At 33.1% G+C, this 14,289-nt stretch overlaps 1 long non-coding RNA gene across 1 annotated transcript in view; it reads left to right on the top strand.

Moving 5' to 3' along the window:
• The first annotated feature begins 900 nt into the window (after nucleotides 1-900).
• LOC132597308 (uncharacterized) overlaps nucleotides 901-14,289 on the top strand; it is a 32,494-nt gene continuing 19,105 nt past the window's right edge. Inside the window, exons 1-2 of the long non-coding RNA XR_009563850.1 lie at nucleotides 901-962; nucleotides 13,621-14,045. This is a non-coding gene — a long non-coding RNA (uncharacterized lncRNA). The remainder of the gene's footprint in view (nucleotides 963-13,620; nucleotides 14,046-14,289) is intronic.

Genomic DNA, 14,289 nt, shown 5'->3' with positions numbered 1-14,289 from the left:
TCCTCCTGTAAATATGACTACAGATCCCTCATTAGTTCAGGTAATTCCTACCTTCTCTTACAATAAGAGGCCTGGGGTTGAGGGTTTCCCACTGTAATTCTCAAGCTTTCTTGCTTTCTTTTAACCTTTTGAAACCTATGTAAATAACCCCTTTATTAAAATATTCTAAATTACTCTATTTGAGTGTGCCTTTTTAAAAAAAATTTTTATTCCAGGAGGAACCTTAATTGAAACAATCTCAGTATTCCTTACTTCTTATTATGCAGGGATAATTTTTACAAAGAATAACCTGGTTAGGTATGTAAAAATGCTTTTATTATGGTAATGTTTAAACATGGAAAATTAATTCATAGTACTTTTTTGTATGCTGAAATTATGTAAAGATTTTTAAGTTATATATTTTCTCACAATGCAATTTGCCAAGAAAATGTTCTTAGCAAGATACACACAAGTAATTTATTAAACAATTAAACATTCAAAACTAAAAATGTTGTAGGCACTGTGCCGGAAAGGAGCGTACAAAGAGTGAACTTATATGTCTAAGTGGGGGTTTTAACTTTAGCAATAGTTTCTTTATGACACTATAAAATAATTTTATGTATAATGGCCATCCTTAAATACAATTTTGCACTTGCTTCTTTTAGAATTGTTGTCAAGAGCTGTTTACAGGCTATATAAAAATTCATCTCATTCTTCAAAATTGAGTTTTTTAAATGGCTGTTATTCCCAAGCATGAATATCCATGTTTTTCACCAGATGTAATTTTAAATTACATTTGGCTCTTTGCAAGTAGCAAAAGCATCCTCAAAAAAATTGTCACCAATGATAATATATTTAAAATGTGCCCTAGGTTTGTATAAAAAGACATAACAGCTTCATAATTAAATATCTGGAGGCTGGAGCTAGACATCACGGAGCAAATCCCAACTCTGCCACTTAGCAGCTAGAAGACCTTGACCAAGGTATGTATCCTCTCGGTGACTTGGTCTCTTCTTCTATAAAGTGTGGATAATAGTAGCACCTAAATCATAGGCTTCTCTTATAAATTGAATGAATTTATATTGCAGCATTTAGGACACTGCCTAGACATTTTAAATTGTAGATAAGTGTTAGCTAAGGGGATTTAAAATGAGTGTCTCTAAAGAGTTATAGCGATGACAATAGCAATAGAATCAAATACAGCAAAGGAATTTACACTTTCACAGGGGAAACTATTCATTTTGAAGTATCGATTTGTTGTTGTTTTCTTTTAATTGTCACATGACATTAGTAAAAACTCACAACTCATACGTTGAGAATCCACTGGGTTGTTTATTGTTTTTTTTTTTTTTTGTGATGAGGTACTACTGGGGATTTTTCTTATCAGAAAAATACTGCCTTTAAATGAAGCCAAACAGCATAAAAGACAGAAACACATAGGTAGTTTTATTTACTTTCCTATATGCTGTTTATGTACTATTTATGTACATATATGCTATACACTATTGGCTGTTAAAGGATATGCCTTATTTGGTTATTATAATATATTAATACCATCCATTATAATTAATGAGTAAAACTTGAAACACCTTCACCCAGTATTGTGGGAAGCCGTTTATGTAAGAATTGTGTTGGTTATTAAGGAACCCATACTTTCCTTTAGATGATTAAAAAAGAAATTTCTGGATTAAGTTAACCTGTCTGAGAGCAGTGAACTTATTTAGGATATTTTACAGGATATCATTCTATATGCTCATTAAGAAAAAAAGGAAAAAATACAGAACTATCTCAGGGTTTAGTCTGAAAAACAGATAATTTCTCTTAAGCATCTTGCTTGTTGCTACTTTACAGACACTAAGAATCCTTTAACTGACAGAGATCAGTTTTTCACTGATCAGATTTATTTTTGACTCAATGTAAATAAATATTTATTGAAAGCCTATTCTCTCTAGGAGAATGTCAGCTCACATTGGGTATGAAATTACTTTTCTATTCTTCACCATCATACAACCAATATTTAGTTTATTGCCTTATCCATGGTAGGTACTCAAATATTTCCAACATGAAAGAATAAAAGACAGAAAAAAGGAGGAAAGTCTTATTCAACCAATGTTACCAAATGGAACTAAATGGTTTTTTTCGTTTTGTTTCTGGCGGAGGGATTGTTCTGGGTTTTGTTTTATAATGGGAAAGTAAGCAATACTTAATAAATACATAAGGGCTATGTGAAGAAATACAATCCTTTACCCTTTTCACATATTAGATATTGTGAACACAGAATACCATGAGGATAAGAGGAGAGAGAGGAGAAATGAATAAAAAAAGAAAAGAAAAGAAAAAAATTAATAACAAATGTTTATGGTGGAGGAAGGAAAACAAAATTTGAAGAGGTAACATTTTTCCTCTCTTCTGTGATAATTCTTTTAAGTTGCAGCTTGCTATATTGGTCACAGAAGGCATATATAAAGGTAGTGTTAAATTATAGATATCTACAAAAAACTTCTTCTTTGTTCAAAAAATTAACTTAATGGAAAATATGTAAAGGTTACAACAATATTTTTGTAAATGTTAAGTGTACTGTATTTTATTTGTTCCTACATACAAAAGAGGGAACAGGAAGTACTATATGAAAGAATCTAAGACTAACATACAGGATTCTCACTGGAGAGACGGGGGGAGGATGAACTCTTTCAGACTCTTCAGAATTAAATGGAAAACTATATTTTCTAGGTAATTAATTCCTGATCTAATTGCCAGGAAAAAGGGTTACAACATTTTTCTCCAGAAAATTTATACTCTTATGGTGCCAAAATGAGAGGAAATTCTACATGTTTCAACAATTCTAATAAATTTTCATAGCATTTATTTTTTCCCTTAAAATATTCAACCCATTCATAATACCAGCCTAAGAATCTCAAACATTTATTAATTTATTATTCTGGTAATGATAATTGCTGATGGCTTAAAATTAACATTTAGAAAATATAATAAACAAAATTTGCATTTAGATGTTAAAATATATAATTTAATTATTATAAGTGTGGAATCTAGAATTCACAAAATATTATGTATTTTTCTGAACATGTTTTACTTATTTTGAGATTTTGGAGAAAAATAAAATAAAAAGCATATAACAAAGAAATAATCAGTCAACTGCAAAAAATTAAATATATTACACAGTAATTTCAATATATATGTGTCTGTCTGTGAATATGCATACATATTATATATATATGTGTCTATCATATTTTTTTATCCTTACAAATGGTGAGCGCATTTAAAAGTCTGCCAATATCATAAGCCAAAAATGGCATCTTATATTTTGTTAAGTTTCAATTTCTATTAAGAGTGAAGCTGTATAATTCATTATACTCATGCTTATTAGTCTTTTATGTTTCTTGACTTAATCGTGTGCTCATATCATTTTTCCACTTTTATATTTGGCATTTAAATGATTTTCTTTTCAGGTTTAAAAGTACTTTAGTAAAACCAAGAATATTAATATTAAAGATTACCCTTATAAATAATAATTAATATTTATTAATTTTACATAATTTTTCTGAACTACCATTTGCATCAAATTACTCCAGAAACTTAATGCCTTAATATTGGCATTTTATGTTGTCCATAATTTTGTAAGTCAGGAATTCAAGAAGGGCTTGACTGTGTTTATCTCTGCCCCACACAGAATTAGCATGGCACCTGAGGCTTCACTCAGAGCCCTGGCACTTTGATGCTTCCCTCTCTTTACATATGATGTCTCTCTTCCAAAACGTCTCCATAGGCTTGGGCTTTTTTGCAGCATGGCAGTTTCAGGGTAGTCATTTACGATAGCTGACTTTCCCCAGAGCTAACATTTAAGAGCAACTATTGCAAGTTACCTAGACAGAAACTGGGTCATTCATATATTGCTGGTGGGAATACAAAATGGTAGAGGCACTCTGAAAAACAATTTGGCTGTTTCTATTTTTTTTTAAATAAAACTAAATGTGCAATTACCATATGACACAGCACTTGCACTCTTGAGGATTTCACCCAGAGAAATGGAAATTTCTGTTCACACAAAACCTGTGTACAGATGTTTATTATAACTTTATTTTAGTCAGCCACTGGAATTAACCCAGACACAATGTGGTCCATCCATACCATGGAATACTACCCAGCCATAAAAAGGAACAAGCCACTGAAACATGATGTAAAATCTTTGAAGAACCTCCAGGGAGTTACGTTGTTTGAAAAAATCAATATTAAAAGGTCACATACTGTATGATTTAATTTACATAACTTTCTTAGAATGTTAAATTATAGAAATGGAGAACATATTTGTGATTGCCAGAGGTTAAGGATTGGGGGAAGGAATTGAGGGAAGTGAATGTAGTTATAAAAAAATAACAGGGGGGATCATCATGGTAATGAAACTGTTCTGTACCTTAACTGTAGTGGATACAAATCTTGCGGGTATAATAAAATTACATGGAACTAAAAACACGTACATGCAAACAAACCAATACTTGTAAAACTGGGGAGAGCTGAGTAAGATCAGTGGATTGTATCAGAGTCAATATCCCAGTTGCCACACTGAAGGTTAATATACTAAAAGCAAAAGAAAGACACTTAGCATGGTTTGAAAAAGAAGTTATATTCATAGGTAAAATATCATATTATAAAGATGGTTATCTCTAAATTGAGGTATAGATTTAATATGATTCTAATCATAATCACAACAGTATATTTTTTCCTACTTGACAACTTTATTCCAAAATTAATTTGGAAGAACAACAAAGGAATTCCTAAAAGGAGAGAAAGAAGGAACAAGCCATTCCAGTTCCAAATATAGCAACTTATTAAAAAGCTATAGATGTTTAAGGCTATGTGAAAATGGTACAAAGAAAGGAGAATAAAACGGGGGAACAGAATAAAGATCTAAGAAACAGACGCACATACTTATGGAAGATGGCTTTAACAGAGATGTCACTGCAAATCAGTGGACTAGATGGACTATGTACTAAATACTGATGGATTAATTGTTTACGCAGGTTTTAAAAATTACCTTACCTTACTTTTACCAAAATTAATTTCAGATGGCTTAATGGATAACACTGATAAATTAAGTCCTTTTCTTCAAAAGACTCATAAAAAATTAAAGGAATATCAAAGTCTCTGAATATAAAAAGATATTTGAAACACAGTTAGCAATCATGAGTTCCGATTTAGAAAATACAAAGAACATGTAAAACAAGCAAGAAATAGACAAATATTCCAATAGACCAGTAGACAAAAGACCTGGCAAAGCATTTTATCAAAAATAAAAATTCAAGTGTCTCAGGTGGAAAAAATTCCTGATTATATTAGTTATCAGAAAAAATACAAATTGAAAACAGAATGAGCTAACACTGCTCACTCACAGCATTGGTTGGCAAGGATGCTGAACAACAGAAACTCTTATACGCTGCTAGTTGAAGGATAGGTTGCTACGAGCACTTTGGAAAATGTTTGTATTGGTCTTGTAAAGTAGAAGACACACAGACTCCATGGCTTGTCATTTCTGCTTTGGGTATAACGCCTGCAGGTGTTGTGTTCTTCAATATATTTCCTTCTCAGTGTCTTTGTCACTTGTGTGGCAACGTGGACATTTTCAGATCCTAAACAATGTCTTTTAGTGAAATTTTTGATGCAAGCATGTTCTGCTTTTCTTTTGTAATATGAAGAAGGCATGTTTTTGAAAGATTCATTCTCAAGTGGATCAGTTTTAAAATAGAGTAAGTATGTTAAGGTGAGAATTAAGAATTCAAATATATTTCCTTAAAACTATCCTGTGCCTAGGAACCACTTGAAAATTCTCACATTTATCCACGGTGTATTAATTTTCTTTTCTAATACCAATATTCTAGGCTAACTTTCTGGCTTCTTAAGCACCCCATTTTTCCTCCACCAAGGCGGAGTCAGCTACCTGATCTTTAGGTCACAATCACTGATCCAGGTGTCTCAATTTGGTAGAACCAACCGATCATAATTCCTTAACTACTGCAGAGACTTCTCCACAACCCATACTGGGTAACACAGTGCCCCTGGGTAGTTATGCAGATTCTTTAAGTCTAAAAATGTTCATTTGTGAGATATCCCAAGGTAAAGACTAGGATTCCACATTGAGTCCATTTGGCCCTCAAATTAAGTCACATTTTAAAGACCTAACTTTGTCAGCAATAAGGTCCTGTTCTGATCTCCATCTACTCAACTCCTTAGTCTTTCTATCTCAATTGTATTTTAATTCAGCAATGAAAGAAGGTGTTATATATCTGGTTCTCTAAGATCAACATTTTATCCTTAGATATTAGCTAACTGAGCTTACTCATTTCTTTTCTAGAGAAAGCACCTTGTGAGTTAAGAAACATTTAAGAAAACTTGCAGCACTCTTTTCCTCTCTTCCATGATTTTGGATTGGAATTTATATAGGTGGAGCCACAGCCTCTCCTTGCCCTCATTCTCAAAAACTAACGCTGCCTCTCAAGCAAAATACAAAACATAATTTGTTCCTCAAGATAAAATCAAGTTACTAAAGCTGTGGAACCAAAAGGTCAACAGAAGCTCCACATTTCCACCCTTTACCAAAATCCATAATGACTATTTTGCACTCTTATTCCATTCTTTTTACCATGCTCTCTAGGTCCCACTATTTTTTTTCTTTACCGAAGAGGAAGGTTTGTCTACCTTTTGAACCCAGAGTGGATGATTTCCTGCTTAATAGATTTATGTATTTTTCATTGTTCAGTTTGTTTTTCATTTGCATGGTAATTATATCCAAGATTTCTTCTATTTTTTAAAAAGGAAACTTAAATTTTATTAGTTTTCTTTTTTTAATGCAACTCATGTAACAGATGTGTACTCTCTACCCTGTGAAACTTATATAGATTTGCCTAAAACTGCCTCTTCTGGAGAATTTCATGGACTTCCCTGGATTTCTTTGAATTTATAGAGAATCATGCTCCTTTGGTACACTGTGCCCTCAGGTCTCTTAATCACATGTTATTTTTATTTTGTGGCATGTCATCCCAGAGAAAAAATTCATTCCTTTCACTGGTGTCAGCTGATATACAGATAGAGATATAGAGAGATAGATGATAGACAGTCCCCAGACCATGAGCCACTTAGATTTAAACAAAAATTTAGAGATAACAGAGAAGGGTTTGTACTGCAGCATTTCAAACATACTTTCACAATTTATCCGTGGGCTATTCTATCACTTGAAATTCCCAATGCCTTTCTTCTATCTTACTAGGTGTCCACAGATTCTGTGATTTCTCTTCCTTGAGTGTATGCTCTATTGTAAGAGTGAAGAACAAGGTTACTCCTCTTACTCATTCAGCAACTTCCCTATATTGCTAATGCCCAGATCTTGGGTGGAGGAGAAGTTATCAGCTGCGAAATCCACATTCTACCTCCATCCAATTCAAGAGCGCCCCTCCACCCAAAGAAACAACCAAAAAGGTTAAGAAAAAATATTTCCTGTTGATAAATTTTTCTCTACTTTGTGAAATTATAGAAGTAATCCTATTAAGTTCTAACATATATCTATAAGGATATAAGGGCAAAAGTAAATGCTTCCCTCCTCAGCTTCTTTCTTTCTACCACATTATCACTATCCAGAGTTTATTCCTGTTACCAATGTATTATGTAGGAGTGTTGCATAAATTTTCAGTGCATATGAAGCATTTTGCAAGGTTTTGCTTCAAATATGTATCTTAGACATGCATTTGTATCAGCATTTATAGTATCATGTTTTAACGGGTATGGAATATTACATCACTTAATGAAAAATGACAAGTTTGCCATCATCCTGACTATTCCCCGTCCAGGCTCTCTCCATTTTACTGTCTCATTATTTGGCAAAATTCTGTGAATGCCTGGAGGAATTTTCTTTTTTGGAGGCAAGTGGGGGGAGAAGACAATCAGGGGATGATGGTATCGGGACTATACTGCAGGATCAAAATTTTTTTCCGAAACACAACAAATGGTATGCATGAATCTTAACTGCTGACCATGAGAGGAGAAATATTGCAATTCCTGATCATTTCTCTGAAGGTCTCACCTTTCCTTAAACAGAGTTCTGCTGTTCCCTAAACTTTGAACACATTGTATTATTCCATCCTTACAACACTCTATGTTAGTGTAGCTATATGTGTATCCAATTTATTGCAGGTAGGAAACTGGGGCTTAAAAAATTTAAGCTACCTCCCCTAAGTCTCTGCTTGTGCTTTTTTTGCTACATTGTACCATTTTCTTACAAAAGACAAGGCAACATCTTCGAAAAGTTAGACCTAAAAGTGCCTGAGGTTTTTGCACTGTGTGGTCTTACATTCTTCTAACTGAATAATTCATGGTTGATGAGATTACTGGAGTGATCTGCTCAGATAACTTTCAAGGGCGCTCGTCATGAGAGCTAAGTAATTGATCCTTATTAATTTACTCAATATACCTCTGATTTTATTTGAGACAGGAAGTGAGGGGAAATGATGGGATTTTATTATCAGCAAATGTTATATAAGCCTCTTAATTGTACAGAGAAGGAAATTGAGTCTCAAACGTGTGAAGTGGCATTTGTCCTATAACAGGGTTTATGGCAAAACTCAGATTCCTCTGTGGTCTGGTGATATTCCCTCTGACTACACTGTACCAGTGAACTAGAACATCCACAAATGACCATGAATCTCATGGGATAAATTCCACAGAAAAATGGGCTGCATTAAACAACAGTCCAAGATAGAGCTAAATCTGGATAAACCACAAGAAATTCAAGAAAGATAGCCTTCCACGCTCTGCAAAGTTTATTGCTGAAGGGTTAAATTGAAAGGCTTTCAAATGCAAAGGGTTTATTTCAAGTGCACTAGTTTGTTCTCGCCTGTCCAGATTTAGTTGCTCTGCTGACCAGCTTTGGTTCCAATAGATGAAACTAAACCAGAAGCAACAAGTAATGGCAATTGCTTATGAGTGTTCAGGTGCTCAATAGCCTTAAAAATTAACTTCCATGTTTGACATAGTAAATGAAGTGAAGGAGGCAACAAACAAAAACCAAACAAACAAAGCATATATTTCATTATGGGGAATAACCAAAGAAAATTATTATATTGTAAAAAATAATAGATACTTTAAAAAGAACCTTTTGATCATAATTCAGATGTTTGACCCAGTTTTAATATGTTTTTGCAATTTAAGTTTTAAAGTGACTTAAAGTGATTAACAGAAAGTGTGGTACAACATGTTATTTTTTTTCTTACCCTCTGTCTCTATAAATATTATTTCCAAATTTTTAAAAATAGTCGATGCAGTTTGTGGAAAAGATGGTTTTCATGTTGCATAGTATGTTTTCTCTAGTGAAATCTTCCCATAACGCCATGGAAGGCCAGCTTTCTGTTCTGTTTCAACCTCAGAACATGCAGTGTTTTTATGTTGTAGATCAAAAACAAAAGAGAAAACATGGTAGAATTATTTTCCAAGATGTTATCACAGGCTTATTTCCTCATAATAATGGAGTCCAGGTAGCTGGCAGAAGCATTATAAAATATCAGCCCTCCAATGTTGCAGATTTTAAATTCAGTAATGTTTCACATCTCTGTATGAAGCTCTATCTTATAGAGGTGGAATCCAAACCACACTTTGTGTTAGAATGGCATTAATAGTATAAAAAGAGAGGACTCTTTACCTACCCACTGAGGTTCTTTCTGCTCCCCACAGAAGTGACAAACACAGGTTCAAGTCACTGAAAACAAACAATTAGAAATCAAATCAAAGCTTGTTTGGCTTCACAATTGAATGCCGAGATGCAATAGGAATCGTAACAATGCAAAGTAATAGCCTGCCGAATTCAATGAATACCGCTTAATAACTTTGGACCATAGCAAGACTTGGGTAAAATTAAAAAGTAATGTAAAACTCCTTGGGTATGTTCCACTGAATTAGTATTCTGAGGCAAGTGCCTACACACCACCCATAATGAGGACTGCTGGCTTCATTTACAGACGCTGCCTACATTAGCTAGCACTAATGTGTAAAAATGTATTGTGTGCTGGTCTATAAAGGCACACCAAATTTTCATTATGTTTCAGTCAAAAGGTGCTTGTTTTGCAGGATGGAGTCCACGTCAATAAAATGGATTGTGTGTCACTTAAACCAAGTGACATGCTAATCTTCTAGAGGCCTCTGTCCTTAATCTCTACAGGACATGAGTCAGTTTAGAAGTGTGAGCTGTTCTCACAGGTATCAACTATTGAGCTCTTTAATGTAAATTCAAAAGCAAAGCTTATCAGTGTGTTTCAGAAATTGCTTCAATGTGGTTGCTGTCTATGAAAAAAAAATCCTCCTTCTTCCCCCAAATCCATGGGCAACTTCCAAGGTATTACAGTGCCTGGGAGCACCTTTTAATTATAAAGAAATTGGTTTCGGTGATAGCTGCCCTGTGACCAATTGGATTAGAGGCATTTCTTCTGGCTATTATGAGAGCTAACTTGACTATTGCCCTGTGTAGTTAGACATGATGAAAATATTAAGTAAAGCAGTGTCTCAATCCAGAACTTCAAGACCCAGAAGCCTAAATTCTTAAAAACTATGCCATAAATAGACATTTTATAACAAAAGAACAGAATAATGGGATTGGGATCATGGATTCTTTGGTTTGTAGAGGGAATTAAAAAATATGGAAAATCACTTGGATTACTTTACTTATATCTTAAAATCATATGTATTGTATCATGGGAAAGCTAGAAAGCTCAATCTACAAATGTTCTCCTAGGTCTAAAACCTAAATTGGTTTACAATAAAACCTTTAAAACATGAAATCAAACAGAAGTCTCCATCCTATAACCTTTAGCTTTTATTTTCTAAATACCAAGAAGTATACATTTTCTGCTCACATGTTCTAAATAGAATAAAATGCAATCACTATGGCAAGTAGTGGTCTGTACTCCAGTATAAGTCTTTCCACAAAAGGATAAGATGCTCACATCTATTATTCTGTCTGGTATTAAATAACACTTTGTTGATAAATGCAAATATAAAATTTTGAAGTAAAATTAGACTCACTCACATAAAAAGATATCATCAACAGAATAAAATAATCAAATATTCTATCACTTCTGAGATCAAAGCAATAGAAAATAAGTAATGGAATTAAGGGATATGTTTATATAAAGGGATATTTTCTTTAAGTCAGAATTTTAAAAAGCATTTTTTAAATTTAAACTTTCCTTTTAAAAGTTTGTACAAAGTATATTTTCACTGTTAGGACATAAAGTATGCTGAAACAATTTTATTTTTATTTGATAATTTCATATCTGTCACTGACTTGCATTGTTGTTATAAAGACCATTTCTCTTAATTATTTACATACAAACACTGAAGCATACTGAGTATTATCTAGAATTATTCCAAGATAAAGCAGTCACATTTGAATTTTTAATATATCCTTCATATTAGCTTATATTATTTCCACATTCATAGAGTAAATAATGTCTGTGTTGTGGAATAACCTACTGAATATTGTGAGCGCTGGTTAATGAAAATTACATTTAAACAATAAATCAGTTGACTGTTAGCAATAAAATACAGCTTATTTTAGTTTTTGTAAAAAACTGTCCAGCTAAAGTTTTGGAACTATTGCCAAAGGATTAATGCTATCATACCCATAAAACAAATGCATCTTTAAGACACATTTAGGAGGAAATTAAAAAAAATGATTTTAGAAGTAATATTTCATACAGTTATGAAGGATGTTGATTGTGTCACTAACATAACAATTAAGAAATTTTTAAATACATAGGTCATTATGTCTTATGCAATAAAAGTCTGGGGGAAAAAAGGCATCCATCCTAGGATATTATGGATTACAAAGAGAGAATAGAAAAATACAAGAGCTGGTTACATAAATTTAGCCCCTAATATCATAGGATTAGGATACAGGTACCACTTGGTTAATTTTTGCTAATGAAAGAAAGTAAGATATTCTCTTACAGGAACTGTTGGTGTGTTCTTTTCTTGCTTCCTCTATCATAAAGTACATGGATTATAAATGATTCCAAATATCCCAGGGTTAGCCCAAGCTCAGACCAAGGATTTTAATAAAGAAACACATTGGCATCCGAACCTTGGTTCAATAGAAGATTTGACCTCTCAAATAGCTTAATTGTTAATTAATTGCCAAGTATTAGTTAATTAATTGATATTAATCAATACTAAGGTCATTTTCTTTTCAATATTCCCCTAATATGCAAACTCAAAGAACATAGTGTTAGAATACTTTCTGCTATTATATATAGCAGTTAAAAACATTTCAAGAAATAAAATTTCAATTACTGCATTACTAAAGCATGAACAGAAATATATACAGGAACATTACCTGATATTTTTGGTTAGTGACTTACAGCATAGATGAAAGAAAGAAATTAGTGATTCTGATTTAACAGGATGTATGTGAAAAACTACCTTGCAGAATTCCAGAATAACAGTGGTCCGTCTATGAACGAACTCTACTAAGGGATCTCTTAGTATTTTATGTTACCATGTTTAATTTCTGACTCAGTGTCAATTTATAATTTTTACATAAATAGATCAAATTTATATGTGATGTAGAAATTTGGGGATCATTTTATATTTTAAGACAATGGAAAATTACATAGAGTAAAAATACTTAGAGTCAATATTGAAAATAGGAGATTCTTTAGTTATTCTTCATTACTTTAAATTACAGTAAGTCCATTTTCTTTATATACCTCCAAGTTATATACAATATAAAACTATAGTAGTTTAATAGAATATAAGATAAAGACATTTTAACCAAGACAAGAACACAGAAGAAACTAGAGCATTATTTCCCAGATTCTTCCTGAGGTCAGGTGAAGAGACCATGAGTAGAAAAACCTTTTCCTGTGGATGTAGTAAGACTTAGCTTACCCTGTGAGGGCTGGAAAAAATTGACACTTGTCACCACAGAGGTAAAGAATAATTATTCCTTCCTTTATGAAGCTTCAGAAAGTAAATTAATGTATTTGGCTTATTATAAAAGGAAGAACTGAGCTGAATATGGTTAACAATATCAATGATGTACTTTAAGAAAAGGAAATAGTCACTTAGCATTTAGAACATCACGCTAAAGGCATTTGGGGGCAAGTTTTACTGCATTTTTTGCAGTTGAATCTTTGGTAATAATAGTTGATTGAGTCATGCATATAGACAAGAAGTTCATCTTATTTTAGAGTACCTCTTTATATTATCTTACTTTGGACATAAAGTTAAATATTAAAATTATTTAAAATTCCTAGTGATGCATTCATTCCTTTTAGAAATTCACACGTAAGTTTACTTGGATGCACACAGTTGAGGAACAACCAATTTGTTTGACAGCTTTGTTAGTGTGAAGATCAAATATGGAAAATATCACTAATACCTAAAATACACTCAAGGTTTACTAATGGCCAGAGACTATGCAAGATATTTGTATGTATAAACTCATTGTAGATCTTAGAAAATTATATGGGGTATATTAATATATCCATATTCCAGAAGAATCAGGAAAGTTAAGAAAGCTGCCAAAACTCACGTTGGTATTCTCTATCAGAGTTATATTTGAATCTATTATCTTTGTCCCTCATGTAGATTCTCAAACACTATGCTGGTGTTACACAGTCCTTTCAAACCTAAAAATCAATGTAATAATTTGAAATAACATGGTGAAGAAATGAAATATATTAGATGCTAATACTGAAAAGTTCCATGGGGGCTTCCCTGGTGGCGCAGTGGTTAAGAAGCCGCCTGCCAACGCAGGGGACACGGGTTCAAGTCCTGGTTTGGGAAGATCCCACATGCTGAAGAGCAACTAAACCCATGCGCCACAATTACTGAGCCTGCGTGCCACAACTACTGAAGCCTGCATGCCTAGAGCCCATCCTCCGCAACAAGAGAAGCCACCACAATGAGAAGCCTGCGCACTGCAATGAAGAGTAGCCCCTTCTCGCTGCAACTAGAGAAAGTCCGTGTGCAGCAATGAAGACCCAACACAGCCCCCCCAAAAAAAGTTTCATGTAAGTGCTTTTACTTTTATTTCCATTTTCTTTTTTATTACTTACTTTGATATTGTAATATGCCTTAGAATAAGTTGCAGTAAATTTTTTCAGGTTTAAGTATATGTTTTAAACAGTTGTATTTTAAAACATTCATTAGAATTGTTTTATTTAAATACACTTACTCCATACACACCCACACCCCCTCGTTTGTAAACTCTTTAAATCGACAAATACCTGCTTTTTGCTATAAGTTTTTTCTGGA

The sequence above is a fragment of the Globicephala melas genome, chromosome 5 (genome assembly GCF_963455315.2).
Source record: "Globicephala melas chromosome 5, mGloMel1.2, whole genome shotgun sequence".
In the NCBI taxonomy this organism is placed as follows: domain Eukaryota; kingdom Metazoa; phylum Chordata; class Mammalia; order Artiodactyla; family Delphinidae; genus Globicephala; species Globicephala melas.
This window is presented reverse-complemented; position numbering and strand designations above follow the sequence as displayed.